This window comes from Columba livia, chromosome 3 (genome assembly GCF_036013475.1).
Source record: "Columba livia isolate bColLiv1 breed racing homer chromosome 3, bColLiv1.pat.W.v2, whole genome shotgun sequence".
Taxonomy (NCBI): domain Eukaryota; kingdom Metazoa; phylum Chordata; class Aves; order Columbiformes; family Columbidae; genus Columba; species Columba livia.
The window spans coordinates 5,997,924-6,016,356 of NC_088604.1; the positions used below are offsets into that span (position 1 = coordinate 5,997,924).

Genomic DNA, 18,433 nt, shown 5'->3' on the forward strand with positions numbered 1-18,433 from the left:
CCTCATGGGTGACCCTTGCTTGAAGGGCACCTCTTGAGGTCCCTTCCAACTGGAATTATTCTATGCTCCTATGATATTAACCTAATTTGGCCTGGATAGTCCTTTTATTTTGCTGTGTTAGACTAGAGAACACAGAACCCACCATGAACTCCTGACTTAATAACTTTTTTCCCTGTAACCGTTATACTTGTTTTGTTTTATGTCATAGGAGAAATTAGTGCTTAGACAGCATCTGAAACAGGAAAAGGCGATATCTTTGTGATATAGCCATAGGAGTTTAAGGGTCATCTGTTACAAATCTTCCTTGGTTCCCAAGGAATTGAGTCAGGCTCTTCTGAAAGGTTCAGAGAAGGAGTTTGGCTTACGAATGGTTTCTCAGCCCTTGGAGGTGTTTGTCTCTGTTAACTGTAGAAGCATTATGGAAAGATCTGTTGGCTGACTGGGGAGAATAGACTTGGACTGGGTGGACAATCTACTTGATTAAGTGTGCTGTGATCCCTTCCCAAACACTATCTGCAGGAAGGAAGGAGTGCTCAGAGGCAGGAGTGGGAGAAGGAAATGAAAAAAATGTCTGAATAGTATGGCTGCTGGAGGGAGGCTGTGGAAAGCTGTGACATGAAAAGATATGGGAGATATATAGGTAAGGACCAGAGCCATAGGGGAGCAGATGGTGAAGTTGCTTATTTGCTTGAAGCAATGGGAAATTTTAGGAAGATATTAGACTTTTGCTATTAGCTGCTACAGAATCTTGAGTGGTGGATGGCACGTGTGGCGTGAAATTTCAAGAGAAGAAACACTGAGACAACTTGCATTCCCTAGATTCTGCTAGATTAAGAGGAGATCTGGGGCTCTGCATATTTTCCTGACCTGGTAGAGCTCATGTTTGTAACACTGTTTTAGCATGGGCACCAATGAAGCGAATGGCAAAGAGGACACCTAACTTATTGGGTCACCATCTCAAGACCAAGTCCACTGATGGACAGGAAACATGAGAGGGACTGGAAACAATTACTGTGGTAAGAGAGGGAGAAAACCCCATCCAAACTAGGTAGAGAGGACTGTAACAGGGCAGGTTTGACCTTTCAAGAGGGAGAGAAGACTGTCTAGGAGACATGCTCCTCGTGCAGGTGTCAGATTATTAAATACATCCAGGAAGAAGAGAGTTTTAAATTCTTGCCACTCAGCTCTGCCTCCAAAGGGACAGGCGTTTTTTGTGACTGTTAATTGAGCAGAGTTGCTCTGCTCTTTTATTGGGTTGAAAATGAGATGGATTAAGAGGCTTTTCCCTTGGCATTCCTGTGGCGCTCTTTGTCCTTCTCAGCAGGGGATGCAACTGGTTTGCAGGGAATTGGCAAGCAATGAGTATCTTTCTTGTCATTAGTTTTGTAAGCAGAACTGCAGCCGATACAAACTGCCCAAGGGTGAGGCAACCTGTGGCAGAGTTACAGGAGAAGGTGAACACAAAGACCCATGAGGGAAATTTTCTGTTGCTCATTAATTATAGGAGCTGAAGATACTGATTTTTTTTCTCTTTTGCTGAATGTGAAGTTACCAAAGCTGGCTGAAAAAACATCACAAGGACTTAGCCTCAAGCAAGTGTTGTGGCAGGAGTAAGGGAAAGAAGCATGTTACAAAACTAACAAGGAGTTTATGCACCCACCATTTCATCATGTAATATTCAAATATCAACCATGCACCAAAAACGCTGGTCACTTACAGCCTTTCCCCAGCTATGATCACTCTTAGAAGCATTTAGTTAGGCTGAGCTGAACAAAAACCTTCATTCATTACAAACCCAGTAGGATGCAAACAACTTCACAACTTGATAATCCCTTTCAGCCCTTATTAAATCAGCAACGCACTGCAGGTGGGAATTCAGTCTGGAAAGGAGAGACGGCTCCTTACACTCTTTGCAATAAAGCATGGTTTTAGTCACCAAAAAAGATTTCCAGGGCTTTCCCTGCCTGCCTCTCTTCCCGGAGGCAGATTCCCAGTGTCCCGCAGCAGCGTTACAGGAGCATCGTGTTTGCATTATGTGGTGGTGATGATGTGTTTGTTCTTGGCACCAAGAGGCTCTGACTCCGCAGAGCTCTAGCAATGACAGTGGAAATCTTTCAAGCCTTGAGCTGGATTTGCAGCTTCCCCCTCCCCGTTGCAATTCGGGCTCTCAGTGCAGAATACAAGACTCTTTTGTGGGGGAAAAAAAGAAAACAACAACCAAAAAACAACAACAATAAAAAAAACCCCACTGAGATTTGTTTTCCATCAAAAAAGAATGGATTTACAGCCCTCAGGACATGGCCCTGCTTTTCAAACACAGGACCCAAGCAGTGGTCGGATGCTCATATCAGAAGTTAGGCAGGTATAGGCTGACTTTATGTGCACATTTGATGTTCCATTAATGAGCCCAACATATGGGGAGGTAGGAAGCGAACAGCCCATGGCCAGTTTTATCGACAGTACAATTTTTCCCAAGTGCAATGCAGCCCCTGGAGCCACCTATGCAATATCATCAGCCCCGTCAGATGTGGCCAGATGTTCTGCTCTTTAGGCAGAAGATGGCAATTATTTTTAATTGAAGATACCATGATTTTAACATAAGCTATTTATTCCCCACAAAGGTTTTCTAAGTTACCTTTTAGTCTTTTCCTCCCTTCCCAATTAAAAATGGTAAGAAAAAAGAGGACAATTTCAGGTTATTTTAAAAACTAAAGTGTTAAAGGGAAATACTTCATTTGAAAAAATCTAAGAGTGTTTGACCTAAAGCAAGCATTTTTAGTCAGAATGTTTCCATGGTTGGTTTTTACCCCTGCGCCCTTGAAATAAACAAAATTTCAGATCAAATCAAAAATTTCCATTCTGGCTGAAAAGCCAGCCCTTTTCTGTTGGAAAAATACTTTGATGCATTAAAATAAAAAAACCTTTTGAAAAACACCTGACTTCTATTTAGATGAAAGCTACCCGGCTGAAAATCTCGAATCCCCAAAGTGTAAGATATTAAACATATATGTATTTTGTATTCACACTCGCGGGCAAAATATCTTTTTCTTCCAAAATGCCTTCAGCTTTCTGTCTGTTTGCAGACTTTCCTGCATATGGATTTAAGTTTCAAGATTCCTAATTTATATATATATATTTATACATATATACATACATACATGTGTCTGTGTATATATAAAAGTCACTGTGGCTTCATATCCTCAGACTGTACGTAACTGTCTCCTCTCTTGTTCCTGGCCTTGATACTTCAGTCTTATTTGTATGGGGACATTGAGAAAAGTAGCTGGAACGAATTTGCCACGAAGTGTCTTGGGGCCTACAAACAACTACATATGTTTAAACTTGAATTATTTGTCATCTTTGGTCCAAAGAGGTAGCTCTGTCTGGAACAGAAGCAACCCTGTTTCTGAGTTGAAAAAGCACATTTGCACACCTTGTCGTTAATGTACCATGTTTAGTAAAGTTTATGTTTCATGAGGTAAATCAGGAAACAATGACATTTCAAAGTCTACAGAGATTTGAAGAAGTGCTTATGTGCCTCAAAGCTCTTTTTCTCCCTCCCCACAACTTTATCAGCTGAAGTTAGCTAATAGAAGATATTACCCTTATTACCCCATCCTGTGAACTTTCTAGTCACTAAGATTTTAAGGGTATTATGAAAGGATTTGGCTTTAAAGCAACTGCTTTAACTGTCTCTTACTGTTGTATCCTGTTTTTTCCCAGCCTTCAGATGTCATAAAAGAGAACATAAAGCAAAAACACTGCTCTTTTTTAACAGCGACAGTGCAAGGTGAAAAATCTCTTATGGGACTCCCACAGATAATGACATTTTCTTTCCTTGTTCACAGCAACCCAGGCAGGACACAGCTGTCTGTATTCAACATTTGCCTTTGGGCTTTTCAGAAAGAGCATTCTGGAAATCATCCTTACCTCTGTGACCACAATTCAGATGTAGACAAGGTCAATGAGGCAGAGGAAGAAGGAATCAAGTTGGAGGCTGAGTAGAGTACACTGGTTGGCCAGAGTATCTTGCCTTACCTCTAACAAGAGAGAAAAAAACTAATATTGATAACACCAAGGATACTAGATGGGAAATGAAATTTGTGCAAGAATAACTAAAAGTCTATCAGCAAGTAGAATAATCATGGGCAACTGTAGCTGCAAGACTGAGTGTCTTGCTCCGGTATGAAGACCTCTCAGTGGGTTTCTGTCTCCGAGAAGTAAAGCTCTTGCAGCCACCACCATGGCCCTGCTCAGAGATAGCTCCAACACCAACTGAAATAGGGTACGACTTCACTGAAGCTCCAGTATCTGCTGGGACGTTCTTACTTTCCTGGATCAGAACTTCCACATTTATAATTGCAGGATCATTTTGGTTGGAAGAGACCCTCAAGATCAAGTCTAACCATAACCTAAGTCTAGCACTAACCCATGTCCCTAAGAACCTTGTCTATACACCTTTTAAACACCTCCAGGGATGGTGACTCCAGCATTTCCCTGGGCAGCCTGTTCCAATGCCTGACAACCCTTTCCATAAATAATTTTTTCCTAATATCCAATCTGAACCTGAAGAAACTTTGTTTTTCATCCTAGAGGAAATAACTCAGGAGGGATGTTGTGCCATTGGCTTTTACTTTCTCTCCCTGGATGTCTGATCTTCAGGATAAGCAAAAAAGAACAAAATTTCCACTACTGGAAGTGGAAAGAAGGAGACATTATTCTGGTTAGAGTTTTTAGGGAAGAGACATTTTCATGCACTTGACTTATTGTCCCAACCTCCCCACACCACCGGCTGGAGAGAAGGCCCAAGTCCTCCCACTGTTCATGTTTGTTTGTTTCTTTTTGTTTTTTTTTATTTTTTGTTTGTTTGTTTGTTTTAGGCTGCCCAGGAGCTGATTATAAAAATTAATGAATTTAGTTTCGGTTATAAGTTTGGGGCATTTTCTTGTTTGTTTTTCTTTTTCCTTTGTTACTTTTTCTTTTTTCATCTTCTTTCATTTTTTTTTTTTTTTGCTTTTCCTTCTTTAATTTTTTTCTTTTTTTCTTTATTTTTCTTTATTTTTTTTTCTTTTTATTTTTTCCTTCTTTTTTTTTTGTGGGGATTTTGTTTTTTTGTTTGGTTGTTTTTTTTTTTTTTTCTGTTTTTTTTTTTCTTTTTTCACTTTTCTTTTTTCTTTTTTTCTTTCTTCTTTTTTTCTCCTTTCTTCTTCTTTCTCCTTCTTTCTTCTTCTTTCTTTCTTCTTTCTTCTTTCTTCTTTCTTCTTTCTTCTTTCTTTTTTCTTCTTTTTTTCATTTTTTTTTCTTTTTTTCTTTCTTATTTTTTATTTGTTTTGTTTCAAAATTGTCTCTTCCTTAGAAATTGCACTTCTTCTGTTCCCAACCAGCATCAAGTTCATGCCTCCAATGCCTCACAAAGGTTGGAGCTATCTGGAGGGATGCTGAAACAAAGCTTTAGTCTTTCTGTTTCTTCTCAGCTGGAAAAGAAGCTACATTAATATTGACGAAGTTTTGTAAAAAAACCCAGACCCTAGGGATTTGGGGCAGGGTTTTTCTCGACTGTTTTCTGTCTGTAAGGCCATTCTGAGGGTTTCCCTGGGGAGCCTAGGACATTTTGCCAAGTGAGGTTTGAACTTCTTTTGTTGCTCTTGGGAGCTTCTCAGATGCTGTTGCCCCCAGGCCCTTTGCTTAGACCACTGAGTCAAGATTCTAGGAAAATGAAAGGCAGGGCCTGTACTTTTGCTGAATTTTAGATGAAGATAGGCTGATTTTGTATCAGTATAAAAATTTGCTCTGTTCCCCAGAAATAAATATTTAATTTTGTCAGATTGGAAGGGTACCTCTGCAAATGTTTGCTGCATCACACAGAATCACAGAATGTTAGGGATTGGAAGGGACCTCGAAAGCTCATCCAGTCCAATCCCCCTGTCAGAGCAGGAACACCTTCATAATCTTTGTTGCCCTGCACTGGATTCTCTCCAGCAGTTCCCTGTCCTTCTGGAACTGAGGAGCCCAGAACTGGACACAATATTCCAGATGTGGTGTCACCAGGGCAGAGTAGAAGAGAAGGAGAACCTCTCTTGACCTACTAACCACACCCTTTCTAATCCACCCCAGGTACCATTGGCCTTCCTGGCAACAAGGGCCCAGTGCTGGCTCATGGTCATCCTGCTGTCCACCAGGACCCCCAGGTCCCTTTCCCCTACACTGCTCTCTAAATCAAAGAAAAAACAATGAAATTCAGCCAATGAAATTCAGTGTTCACAGAACTGCTGCGTGGATCCTAGTCTGGGCAGAGCAGCAGAGAGTCCTCTTGAAATGTGTTGAGCAAGGCAGATATACACCAGCTGAGAACCTGCCCTGCTTTATTTTCTCCTCCCATACAGATTTAATTGAGTTGAGCTAAAATACAGTAACTGGAAGAGGCATTTACAGTGGGAAGCAGAATAGAAAAAATCAAATTGGGACCTACCAAAGGAGGAAAAAAATCACCTGCCAATAAAATTCACACACAATGGGAATAATTGCAAGTTTGGGGAGAAAAATACGTTCTCACTCTGTTCTCCACAGCATGGTATCTTCTCTTAGAGCAGAGCCAGTGAATTTACCGAGGTCATTCATCCCCTGGTAATTTGGCTACTGTAATATATTTCACAAGTGAGAGGGAAGCAGCCTGAGGAGACAGCATGCGAGAATCCAGAGCACTAGGGGAAGAGGTTTATCCAAATTTATAGCCGCCAGTAAGGACGTGGCTCTATAATTCACAGTCACTCTCTCCCTTTAGCATCGAGAAAACTGTCCAGTTAATGGCCCATGCTAAACGTCCAAGTGCGAATTCAAATATCACGGGTGCCGGTATAAAATCCTCTAAGATTGATGGACTTTGTCTGGATTAAAACCATGACCTTGTCTATATTCAAAAGCTGTTCTGAGTGAACCTGGGCTTTCAAAGGCTTTCTTAGAAATACCTAGATTATGAAAGGGTATACAGTAATTTAATCTGGACATAGAATCATAGAATAATTTAAGTTGGAAAAGACCTTTAAGATTGTTGAGTCCAACCATTAACGTAGCACTTCCAAGTCCACCACTAAACCATGTTCCTAAGTGCCACATCTACACGTCTTTTAAATACCCCCGGGATGGTGACTCCATCACTTCCCTGGGCAGCCTGTTCCAATGTCTGACAATCCTTTCTGTGAAAAAGGTTTTCCTAATCCAATCTAAACCTCCCCTGGCACAACCCCAGTTCAGAGACAAGGACTACCTCGTGTTTGAATGAATTGCTCCATGTAGGGAAGCAGATATGGTGGCAACTTGGACAATCTGTTCTTCTGACTCTCCCCCAGAGCTGCCCCACACCAAGTTCTGTCTCTTTTAGCCATCTTTGCTTTCTACTTCTCTGTGGGTCCTGAGATGGGACTTCTCTTTTTCACTTAAAACTTAGCACAAATAATCTTTCTATTTCTAGCTCTTGATGCAATCTGACCAGCCATTCAACTTCCATGTGTGATAGAGGACCTTCTTCTGAAACTCTGTCTTCTCTAGATTCCTGGGAGGAGAACCTGCCTTACTGCCACACGAGACATCAAATTGCCAAGATATTCTTGAGATTAAGGGGTGCTACTACTCCCAAGACCCAGGCCAAGGCTAACACAAATTAAATGAGCTGGGACAGCTATAAAAATGTCAGAGACAATAACAAAACTCGTGGCAGAGCTATTAATTTTTGTAGTGTTTAATGTAGTTTGCAAGGGTTCCACAGTGTCAAAATGCAACATTTTCTTTGCCCCAGCTTGAGAATATTCTTTTCAAAGTTGGATTCAATAACAGCAGAAAAATGAAGAAGATGGAAATCTAAGCCCTACAGAGCAGCCAATCTTTGTCTAAGACACTTAGAGAAGAAAATTAAAATGGAAGCCAGTTCAGTGCAGATGAGTTGAAGTTTGCAAAATCAATCACTCAAAATTTTCTTGTTAAAATTATTATTTAAAAAATCATAAGAAAAACACCTTCACATTCAATCCATTTTTTTTTTTCAGTTGAAAAGTTCTACATCTGGTATCAATTACTTGCAAAGTCAGGTGTAACTGCCCAGCATTCATTTTTTGTCTTAAAATATCTATTTATTAAAGCTTTCATTTCCAGCCTGCATATCCCTCCTGCATGGCAGCCTCTGTTTGATAAGATTAAAACTGTTAATTAAGTCATGTTAATGAGGACAGAAAAAAGGGTTTCCCCATCTCTCCCCTGCTATATTTCAAGTGCTGCCAATGTCAGCTCTCTCGTGTATCTGCCTCCAGCTTTGCTGTCTGCTGTGTTTCTTTTGTAGGAGGAGGAGGGTTTAAAGCATCAAGTCATAAATCACCAGACATCCTCATTTTAACAGGATGATCCCCTGTTAGGAAAGGATTTCCCCTTGTCTTGTGAGTGGGAGTAATTTTTCTGTGACTCCTGGTTTCTCTTTGAAGTACGTGGGAGAGGAGCATCCTCTTTTGAAGCCCAGCTGTACTACAGGACTGGTGGCAGAGGAGGAAGATGCTCAGTGGTAATGCTGGCCTGTGTTGGGGAAGCTGCGTGGGAGAGCCCCGGCTGTCTGCTCTGATGCTCCTCTTCTTGGACAGCACCACTCAGAGAAACAAAACAAAACAAAACAACAACAACAAAAAAGATGCCCTGCAGTCCTTTTGGAAAGGAGAGTTAATGGGACCAAGAAAATGTGAATGCCAGGTGAACATCTAGTCATGAAACACATTCCACAGTTCCCCAAAAATTTCTAGGGCAGCAGCATGGTCTAATGGACCGCTCATTGAACCAAAAAACACAAGGTTGGGCTTTATCCTATTGCTTTCTCTTCTCCATGGTAGCAGGATGGCCATTATATTTTTCTGAATTTCTGCCCTATATTGCTACCCTGATCCCATCTGTTCTAGTTTGAGGCTCCTTGGACCAGCTCTCACCTCCCTTTAGAAACCCATGATCTATCTGCCAGCTCCACCACTGCCTCTAGGTGTTGTCACACTACCAATTCATACATACAAATCCTTTTTCTTTTTTTGAAGTTAGTCTGGTGGTCTGAGGCTTAATTCATTAATAAGAGAAACTTGGATGTCAGCAATGGCAGGGCAGCAAGCCCCATCCCTGTGGCAGGAAGCAACGCGTACTTTTCCTTTCAAAAACAAACAAACAAAACTGCAGAGAAAGTTCTCCTCGGCAGCAGTGGAACATTTGAGCAAGGTCGGTGAGGATTGCTGCCTGCAGGCCTGAGGAGTGGAAATGCTCTGAGGACTTTCTGCTCTATTTTTCCCTGTTCTGGCCAACTTCCAATGTATAGGATAAAAATAAGCCTTGAGTCCTCCTCCTTCCGTCCACTTCATTAGAGACATCCCTGTGTACAATAACAAAACAGGCCCAGAGGAAGCGACACAGACCGAAATACAAGACTGATAATTTTTCTAACACAAATAAGCAGGCAGAAGAACTCATCTAAGGAAACAAGGGAGTGAAGGCAAAGCCGCAGATGAGCAGACCATGAGAGCCAAGAGCTATGGTTAGGCGATGCAAGTCTGCCTCCAGCACATCTTCTGAGTCATCTCCACCTGGTAAGGGCGGAGTGGTCATCTTGTGTGGATCACCCTGCCAGGGGTTGACCCCACACCTCCCGAGCACTCACACCAGGAGCAATTCTCACCCTGCCACTGGGCAACATGGCAATGGGAAGAATCTCCTTTATCTCAGTGGGAACCTGCACTGACTCTTAACCAGCCCTGTGTCTTTCACAGTGCTTCAAAAACATGAAGCAAAGCCACAAAACAGAGAAGCACAGGTTAACAGTAGGGACACCAGAAGTCCTCCAACTCAGGAAAAAAAAGGCTGGGCTCAGTTCACTCTATTATTTGGCATTTGGAGGCACTGAGACTGCTGTTCTTCCAAAATAACCTTGGCCCAAGTGTTTATTTATCTAGAAATTCATCGTGGATATTTGCCGTGTGTTGTAGTTATGTTTGAAAAGCTTCAATCATCAAATGAAGGAGAGGGAAAACAAAAGCAGATCTCTCAGCTGGCCGGTCCCACACTGAAAAAAGGAAGCAAAGAAAACAAACCATTTGTGAACACACCGGAGGCTGAATGTTTCTTGCTGTAAATGATCAGTGAATATCTCTGAACACTAACTTGATCCACGGCAGCCAAGATCAGTTTGTGAATGACTTGTTGAGTTAAAAAGAACCATATTCATAATAAATAGTCTTTGAAACCATTCTTTCATGCACGCTCCATTTTCACAAAGTGGTTTTTATAGGTAAACAGCCAAGCCCTCACTACCGAGGAAGTCAATGGCAGAGATAAGAAGGAGGCCCAAGGCTATGTCTGTTTTAGAAAATTAAACACAACCGGGACCACTCTCTAGCCTGGAGGCCAGCTGGCACAGAAATGTCTGCATCCATTCAGTAAACTTTCCTGCTTTCCAAAACAGAGAGGCTATATCCAAGCTGCCAACTGGGAACAGTCCCTGGCCGTGCCGGTTGCCGAATTGTGCCTGGAAACCGTTTGGAGGGATGCTAGTGAGCCGAGGCCAAAAACATGCAAGGGACTGGTCTAAGGTTCAAGAGCAAATGGAAGCATCTGGGAATGCTCCTTTGCAATGTGTAGTTCTGCAATGTAGACATTGCCTACAAGTTTGATGTCAGGCCTCAAAGCAGTGTCACTGGACCTGTGTAATTTATCCAGAAAGCTTTGCTCCTTCATCCCTATCTTGGCTCTGTATATCCACTTCAGGGAGACGTGGAGAAACTGGTTGGAGCCTGACATGCCCGAAGGCTTCAGGGCCTCTTTCACATCTGTATTTTCCTTTACCAGTGTCCCCACTACGCAGGTGGGTTGGACTAGATGATCTCCAGAGGTCCCTTCCAACCACAATCATTCTGTGATTCTGTGTGATTCTGTAAAAGGGACACTTGGGACATGGGTGTTTGCAGGTAGGGGTTCAAACCTCACCTGTGCTAGAAAGCAAAATTTATAATGGTTGAAAAACCACAAAAATGTAGGCACCCCTTCTGGGAACCTGAGTCTGATGTCTCATCCTTGTTAGCCGACATGTCAACAGGCAACAACGCTCATGCTTCATATTAATGGTCCTCGTAGGAAACGTCTGAGTGGCACAACCACCTATTAACAGGGGAAAGAATGGGAGGGGAATCAAAATGCTTAACATGCACACAAGCATTTCCCACGACGATCATTAAAATAAACCATTGAAAAGCCCCTCTGGGGCTGGCTGGGGCCTCAGCTCACTTTGTGAGATCCCTCGTTTCCTCTGGCTTAATGAATTATGCAAGTCAAGAGGGGCTGGAGAGAAAGGTGTGAATAAGAAGCCTACTAATTCCCCACAGTAATCACCTGCAAAAGCGTTTAGGAAAAATATCTATCAGGCACTAAAAAGTAAGAAAAGTAGACTGAAAGAGTAATATATCTACAGCTCTCCAGTAAGACACAAGGGGAGAGCTGAGCCAGGGAAGTGTCACCTTGACGTGAATCTGCTCGGGGCACTGAGCACACAGCAGTCATCAAATCCCTCGCTCACGGTCCCAGGGTTTCTTCTGCTCATATGGCATGCACCTGCGCTTCGCTGGAAACTCATTTTAGTGCATATAGAAGAGTCCCAGCTTCAAAGCAAGCCTTGTGATTTTTGGTTCCTGTGTGTGAGAAGAGTATTAATAAATGTTGTATTAATAGATCATCTGCTTACATGCTTCCTGTCTTAAATAAAGAAGGTATTGGATCAACCCCATATTGCATCAACCCCCTTTTCCCAGTACCTTCAGGCTTATTGGATGTTTGCAATATGAGGCAAAGGCAAGATGGCAATAGAATAAATGGGCTTTGCAAACCAAAGAAATAGAAACTGAGACCTTGACGCAAGGAAAGTTTGGAGACCAGTTCATAACTGAATTACAGAACATAGATGGACAATTGCTCTCTAAACTGGATGAATCAAAGCTAAAAAATCCAACATTCATCCTTGCAGTTCATGGAAGCTGGGAATCAGAGCCAAGGTTTGTTACTCTGGTTTGGGTTACCATGTATCCGAAGCCATTTCAGTAGGGTGGGAAACCTGCCTCCCTTCTCTTTTTGATAAACAGTCCTCTGTCCTCATCACCCTGTGCATGACAGCTCCAGAAGACAGGAGATAAATGGTCTCTCAAAAACTGGATCCAATCCTGTCTCCATGGATGATGTTCTCTTCTTTCTGCCATCTTCTGGAAGGCTAGTGAACATCTTTTCCAGTATCCCTCTTTTTTATGAAGCTTTGTATGAAAAGATTGAATAAGGATGGCACTGTACACTTTAACTTCATCATCCATCCCTTATCTGCAATGTTTAACTCCTTCTTTTGATGCTGTCTTTGCTTTAAGACTCCACAGGGTATTACTGTGAAACATTTTGGCATAAATACTAGAGTTGGTTGAAAGTTTTTGAACTATTTTTCATAGGAAAGACACAATTCCTAGTAACTAAAACACTACAGAAAAACATTGGTTTCAGTTAATCTCCTGACTTGAAAAAAAATGTTGAAAAAAAATGCTGAAATGCCATATTCTGACAATAAAAAATTAAGGTTCCTCTTTTGAGAAAATTATACTATGTGAAAATAACTGCAAATTGCTAAAATCAGAAGTTTCATAATCAGTGACATAAAATGTTTGATTTGGTGTAAACCAAATATGAGTTTTACTTTCTCTGAGTTTAGTTTTTGGTGTGTTCGTATCTGTGTGCAGGGGGGCTGTACTGCAGGAAGCCAAATATTGCAACAGAACAGCAAAATTATTTTCTGCTGAGCTTTAATACAGACCTACTCTAGGGCAATGGTACCAATTCTGTTTATAACTACACCTCATGGGAAAGTACAGAGAAGGCTTCAATGGAAAGAAAAAGTGGTCTCAGAGAAAATAAATCTGTTCAGCTGGCATTTGGCAGCGCAATCAGTGCTGTCTCATGTTGAGGGAAACTGCAATTGTCATAACATGCTGACTTTGGGGACTTATTTCTATGCCTTGCCAGGAGGTCTAGAATCTTTTGAAGTCAGGCAGCTTTCTCTAACGGAGTAAAATTAATCACTAATCACAGATATGCATGTCCTGCTGGCATCTTTGATCTTCAACTTTACTATCCATTTTGCTCGCTCTGTTTATTGGTCATAATGAGTTATGGCAGCTGTATGTGCTACATATTGTCCAAAACCCTTTAGCTATCCAGTACATCATGGAAAGTTCCCAGGAAAGCTCCCTAGCCAAAAAGTAACAACTCTGCAACATAACTCTCAGCGCCATGTGCAGTAATTCATCAATAACACTTCTCCTGTAGAAACCAATGGCCAGATCGGTTACCAGAGTGGAGCTGTAATGTGACCTGCCAGATAGATGGAGAACCCCGTGGAGAATTCACTGAACTGCACAAAAGAGGATAGAAACTCCTCTAGTGTTTCTGCAAAGAGGAAGAGTGCGGCGCTTGGATTAGTCTGGGCTGACAATAAGAGAGTCCCTCTCCACTCCGCACCAGCCTGTTGCGTAACTCGAGTTCCTAGAAATAAATGAGAAACAAAATTAATTTTTTTCTTTTTTTTTTTAAAGCCAGATTTCCTTTAGGAATTCCAGTGACATATTAAAAGAAATAATTTACGCACGGCTGCTCCGTGCCTTATGTTTGTCTGTGCAATTACTCTTCGTGCTGTGTTAACAAGAGGCTACTTTATAACAGAGGAGTCTGGCCAGGATACAGGTTGAGGTCTGCTTGAGGATTTTTCTGAAATAACACCCAAGACGCACCTTTTGTTTTATTTGTGCGTTCTCTGCCCAGTATCCATGAATATTTTGCTGAAAAATCATGCCAGTGCATTGAGGTACTGCCTATATTTATTACAAGTCACATTTTAGAGGACTTTTTGACTTTATTTTTTCTTTCCTTTATTTTTTTTTTACTTTTTAAACTTTTCAAACTTCTTTTTTTTTAAAAAAAAAATTATTTTAAGTTCTTTAGTTCACGCTGTCACATCTTGAATTTCAACGGGTTTAGGCTGTGGCATGGTGTGGTGGTGATGCCCAAGCCAACTTGGTAAGGAGATAGTTGCACTGATCCCAAAGTCCTGAATAAGAGAGGTACGTTGAGAAATGTAGGACTTCTTTCTAATACTTTTGTTCTTCTCATGATTTCCAAGTCATGAGGCTGAACCCAGATATGCAGAAGGAAGTCATAGTTCACGTATCTAGTAGAGCATTTTGAAGGAAACAATGGGATATTAATACGGGTTAAAGCAATGTACTTGGTTTACAAAAGGCTTAAAAAGAAACCACTTAATAAGCGGTTTAAAAGATACAGAATTAAGAGTCAATTAACCTAATAGAGGGAGGTCACATGAAGTTCCTTGCAGATGAGTGTTGTTCGACATATTCATAAAATCTGGGAAACAGTGACTCATGAAATTACAGAGTTTACAGATGATAGGATCTCATTAGGATCTCATGACACTGAGTGATATTAATTGTTGACGAGATCTCGTGGCACTGAAAGAAAGTCAGTGTTGATAGATGTAAAGTAAAGAATATGGGATAAAAATAACCCTAATTATACATATGCTGCAATAGACTAAATTAACTATGACTGTTCACAGACATGCTGTGTTTTGTGGATAGTTCTCTGAAAACATTAACGCAGTGCTCAACAGTCATCAAAAAGGCTGATAAAACACAAGGGGTTATTAGGAAAAGAACAGAGAACAAAACAGAAAACCTCATTATCTCATAGTAGAAATCTGTGTTTACCCCAGTTTGCCTTGACTAAGGCATGCCTAGACAGACCTCTTTGGAAGAGTAGAAAAGAACTGCAATTGAGCTTAGAAAGAAGTGAATGCATTCTCTCTCTGGCCAGATTTGCCTCTCTTCTTCTGCTCTGAATTAACAGAACAACAGGACTTGCTGGAAACCGTTCTGGACCAAAAAAGAGGAGGATTTAGGTTGTTAAATCTAATGCACTCCTCCCCCAACATCTCTGACAAGTTCCCTCGCCATGCAACGTAGCCAGGTCCATCACAAGTGTAGGTCCCACACTCAGTCAGAACACTGGGATTCACACAGCTTGGGATTTCAGCTGTTCAATTACCTGACTTTTTAATGTATTTTGTGTTGGTATTTCTCCAGTGCCAGGACCACAGTATGCACCTGTCACTCTATAGGACACAGCAGTAAAAGTGACAAAATTTTGTGGCTAATGGATGTTATTATTCAGCAGAGTGCCTGCCCAGGTGTAAGACAGCTAAGCAATCTCCAGTCTTGCCCTCAAAGCTGAATTATTTATTGAGAAAGAAGAATATTTTATAAAATGAAGAGCAGGTAAAGAATAGAATAGGATTTCAGAGCCAGAGCTGCATACAGGACATGCAGGATTCAAAAAGAAAACTGTCACTGGGAAAAGGTGTCAAAAAAATTTGTCAGATGATGGAACTACTGGAAAGCAGATAAAGACTTTCATATAAAGAAAAATGTTCATAAAAATATTCACTTTTTTTCCAACAGCCTTCATAGAAATATTTTTTTCCTGTAGATAAAAATCTCCAGATTTTTCGAATTAGGACATATCTTCCATTCTACTCCTTGCCATGCTGCTTCTTTACACTGAACGCAGCAGACACTGAGGGCTTGTTAGTGTAAAAATATCTTCAATCAAAAATTTTGCTGACATTTGGTATAGAGAAATTTTCTTTTTATCCAGTTAATCACATAGCTCTTGTGCGTAGACAAGGAAGACTGCACACATATGTAAAGTTTGCTTCCAATGAGTTCTTATTTCCAACAAGTTTGTGCTGGATTTGCCATATTTCCAGGGATTTATGGTAAACGCATCAGGACTGCGTTAGTATCTAGAAGCAAAAGATGCTGCAGATGCTGCACATTCCTAAAAATCTTTAACATATGGTGAGAGAGACAGAGAGAATAGGAGAGGGAAAATATGTTAGAGCACTCTTTGCAATAAGGAAGGAGAGAAAAATGTCAGGGGTGCTCTCTCAGGGGTGCTTTAAACTCTTCAGAGATTAATGTCAAGACTAGATTTAACACTTGTGAGATTGTCACACTACACTTGAAGAAGAAATAGTCCAGTGAACCTGACATGAGTCTGGTCATGAGAAGGCTCATCAGGACACAACCCATCCAACATCAATGAGAGCTCCCGAAGTTCAGAAGTAGGCTGTTAGCTTCGAGGCCACATCTGACTGATGGAACTGGTGCTACCGTAGGGTCCCAATCAATGTGACCTCCCTCCCTGACCACACAATCTTGGGCAGCATCTTCTACTCTCTGGTGCAACCTGCTCTAACAGTGCAACCCAATAGAAGAATTGGCAGAGTGCTAGGCCATCCATCATCTTCAGCGGGGTTACACTTGTAGCTTGCATGGATCGCTCCAGAACAGATGGGATGGGTTTCTGCCTGCATCCCGCAGCTCAGAGCGAGAGAGGAATATTCCGATTAACGGAAAATTTTGCAGTCAACATATTTCAACAATGATATTCCTCCAGGGACGTGTGTGGTCCAGTTCAGGGAAATGAGAAAGAGAGCAACTTTTTTTTTCTTTAATTTTACATTTCAAGTAATAACAGTTTTCTGGCTTTCTGTGCAGGTCACTAACAATGCTCCCTGGTGAAAAAATTCAGAAGTTCCTATGTATTTGATTCACTTGACTGTAATACAACCTGGGGTAAAAAAAAACACTAAAAAGCACTAAGACCTGATGTACATTTGCACTATGGCCTCTTTTGCTTTTCCAGTAGTATCAACTAGCATTACTGCAGGCATCAATGTCAAAGCTTGCACATTATAAAGGGGTGTGAGTGTAAATACAATCCAGCCTCATCAGTGTGTATGTGATCACTGTGAGAAAGGACACAAGAATATTGACTTTGGGTAAAAACAGCAAGACCTTTAAGGGAATAGAGGCAGGGAAGAGAATGCATGTTCCTGAGGGCACAGGACTGAAATCCTGATTTAAGATTAGCAGTAGGCAATATCAGTAGAGCATAAAGAGAGTGACTTAGGGACTGGCTGACTGACAGCACCAGAAAAGGGTCACTAATGGGGAGTCTTCACTCTAGGGGGGGACCCACTGAGGCTCTGTAAGGAAGGCTCCAAGTTTTGGTACTTTTCAGCATTTCTGTCAGTGAGCTCTGGAAATTCAGCAGCACTACGAAGAAAAAGTGTTTAAGGATCAGTGGAAGGCCAACTAAAAGGAGAACGGTAGTGTAACCAATAACTCATTTGATAAACCAGATCAGTTCAGGGAAAATGCTCAGAAATGATCTGAATGTGAAAGCACGGGTTCAGGAACAAAGAATGTGGACCATATTTGCAAATGGGGGTTGTCTCCTGCCCCAGGTGAAAGCTTAATTAAGATACTGCCTACAGGAGTTGCAGGTGTTTTGCTCCTGGGCAGGGAGTGATGGTGAATGCCATCATGGCCTCAAGTTCAAATGTGGTTAGGATGGAAAGAGCTACATGCCACTGTGCACCTGCAAGGAGTTCTGATTGTCTTTTATGCCTTGGTCTATCAGTGACATCAGGAATTTAAGCACTTGACTTTGCTTAAGCTAAGTGCCAAGCTTTTCCACTTTCAGCAGGTTGCCCAGGAGGCAACACAAGGCACAACTGCTCAGTTCTGCTCTGGGCAAGCAACAGCAGGGCATGAAAAACTCTCAGGGAGAACTGGAGGCCCTTCTCAGCCCAAGGCTCTTAGGAAAATAATCAGTTGAGGATCGTTATATGGATAATGGCAGGAGGAAGGGATAATGGATGTGAAGAAACTGAAGGAATTTTCACTGGGGAGGAGGGTAACCAGCAAGTGCCATAGAGTCCTGTGGAGGCAACAGATACATAAATGATCTTGAGACGGAAATTCATAGTGAGGTAGTCACATTCACTGATGACACAGTATTTCAGAATAGACAAGCTTGTCTATGGAGAAATGAAGAAGGATTTTATTACACTAAGAGGCTTGGTATTAAACTAGCAGATGAAACCAAACACAGACGAAGGCAATGACACACAATGAGGAAAAATTCTCTAACTTTGCATATAAAATGACGGTCTTGGAGTTGGCCATTACCATTCAGAAATTAACCCCATTAGACAGCTCAGATGGCTGCCAAATTCTCAGCAACATATAAAAAAGTAAATTGAAAGCTAGGAATTATTAGGAGTAGAGAAACATTATTACCTGACTCTGTTATAACAACATTACAAATCCATGACACACCTGCATTTTGAATAGTGTGTGCAAGTTTTCAAACAGATTATAACAGGATCATGGCAAGAAGAATAAAAGAATATGAGGAATCTTCAACCTTCAACGGCTGGGGAATACAGCTGTATAAAATGAGTGATGTGGAGAAAGTG

At 41.4% G+C, this 18,433-nt stretch overlaps 1 long non-coding RNA gene across 1 annotated transcript; it reads right to left on the bottom strand.

Moving 5' to 3' along the window:
• Positions 1-289: 289 nt before the first annotated feature.
• LOC135578967 (uncharacterized) lies at positions 290-13,997 on the bottom strand. The gene is made up of 3 exons (XR_010471083.1): positions 11,520-13,997; positions 10,993-11,163; positions 290-10,072 (listed from the first exon to the last, which is right to left on the bottom strand). It is a non-coding gene; the product is annotated as an uncharacterized LOC135578967 (long non-coding RNA).
• Between the last annotated feature and the right edge of the window lie 4,436 nt (positions 13,998-18,433).